This window comes from Sorex fumeus, unplaced genomic scaffold (genome assembly GCF_029834395.1).
Source record: "Sorex fumeus unplaced genomic scaffold, SorFum_2.1 ptg000003l, whole genome shotgun sequence".
In the NCBI taxonomy this organism is placed as follows: Eukaryota; Metazoa; Chordata; class Mammalia; order Eulipotyphla; family Soricidae; genus Sorex; species Sorex fumeus.
In genome coordinates this window covers 58,933,497-58,935,397 of record NW_026606060.1, presented here as the reverse complement: position 1 = coordinate 58,935,397, position 1,901 = coordinate 58,933,497, and the positions used below count along the sequence as shown (strand labels likewise).

Genomic DNA, 1,901 nt, shown 5'->3' with positions numbered 1-1,901 from the left:
TTTATTATTTGTTGTTACTTTATCTGTTATATTTTCATTTAAATAAATTTTGATTGGTACTCTTCACAAGCATCCAGTTGCATTTCTTTTCTTTTTTCTTTATTTGCTTTTTGGGTCACACCCGGAGAGCACAGGTGTTATTACTCCTGGCTCTTCACTCAGGAATTACTCCCGGCGGTTCTCGGGGGACTATATGGGATGCTGGGAACGAACCCAGATCTGTTGCATGCAAGGCAAACGCCCCACCCACTGTGCTATCACTCCAGCCCCAAATCCAGGGCATTTTTAACATATTCTTTATTTGTTCTGGCATTCTTGAAAATACTCATCAAACATAGAAGACGATTCATCTTCATGTTCCTTGTGTTCTTTGAATTCCAAGTCTTCTCTGTACTGAATGGCAAAAATCAATATGCTGTAATACAGTGTTCATGCTTTCTTCATCCTACTGATCGTAAGGCAAAAATCGAACCATGCTGTAGTCATCAATCAGCCCACATATGGCGTTAGTCAGTTTTTTGATTTTTTTGTTTCTGAAGTTACTTGTAGAGTCATCTAATAAAGAATACATGTCTGGATCTAGAAACTCCTCAATTTCCTTTCTAGCTCTTTGACTCAGCAGGTCCGTTTTTGTCATGATGTTAACTTGAGGGATTTCTAGAGATACCATAGCACTCAAGGCTGCCAAGATGCCAGAAGTAACCTTGAACGACTCCAGCATGAATTGAGAATCAACAAGAAACACTCCACAGACTCGGAACTCCCACTGTTCCAGCTCCTGAACCAGCTGTTTCATCACGGGCAGGTGTGTGTACAACTCACTCTGACCTGGACAGTCAAAAAGGATGTAGTCATCCTCGACATGGCCAAGGCAGTTCTCCCGCCAGTCAAAATTATTGACGAAATACTCCATGCAAGACACCAGTCCTCCATTGGGACCGAAGCGCAGGGGGCCGTCCTGCATCACATCATCCACCTAATAGTTGAAATGCTCCCCCGTGGGATCTAAGTTCACCACCTGGACAGAACGGCCGAGGGCTTCACCGAGGTGGACCATGGTGGCACGGTAGGTGCTAAACTTCCGTGCTTAATTTTCAGTCATACAATGAGCGCAACTTGCATTTTCACATCTCCTTCCAAACCCTCACATTCCCGCTGCTGGAGGGGCCCATGACCAGCTGTGCATAGCGAGGCATCCCGCCTCACCGCCTGACCGCAGCCTGACCGCAGCCTGACCGGCAGCCTAACCGCCGCCCTGCCACGGGCTCACGGCCTCCAGCCTCGCGACAGACTCCCAGGCAGCCACGACAAGTTCCCAGGCAGCCACGACAGTCTCCCAGCCCGCCTCACCTAAACTCATATTTTAAATATGTGATAGTTAATTTATGCTTTAGAAATTAGTATCTCACCCGCATGGCAAATTGAAAAGCTCCTCATGACGCATTCGATATGCTTAACACAGTAACAACCAGTTTCATGATGGAGACAGTAACTGGGCGTGCTCGAGCAAATCTATAAACAACGGGAGTGACATTGACAGTGATCTTCTTTGATGCAGGAATTTCCAACCACTTTAATCCATAAAAGAAGCACAATATGGATACATTAAGTCTTCATATATGTCAACTATTACATGTAATATACAGATTTGTTATATTTGTGAAAAGAATTGTTCTTCCCCTGATAATTTTTTAATCATGTCCTTTAATACCTGCAGGAAAATTTGGAAATCTATTTAATCAACTCTGTATGAGTTATAATGATTTAAGTTCTTACAACTATTTCTACAGAAATATAGAGCAATGAGTTTTATATACGATGATTTGTAGAACTCTGAGTGGGTTTATTTTTTCAGACTACAAGAACTCGTAAATAACATGGTATGAAAGAAATTTACTTTG

At 43.0% G+C, this 1,901-nt stretch overlaps 1 pseudogene; it reads right to left on the bottom strand.

Moving 5' to 3' along the window:
- Window positions 1-297: 297 nt before the first annotated feature.
- Window positions 298-1,196, bottom strand: LOC130028326 (GPN-loop GTPase 3-like; annotated as a pseudogene).
- Between the last annotated feature and the right edge of the window lie 705 nt (window positions 1,197-1,901).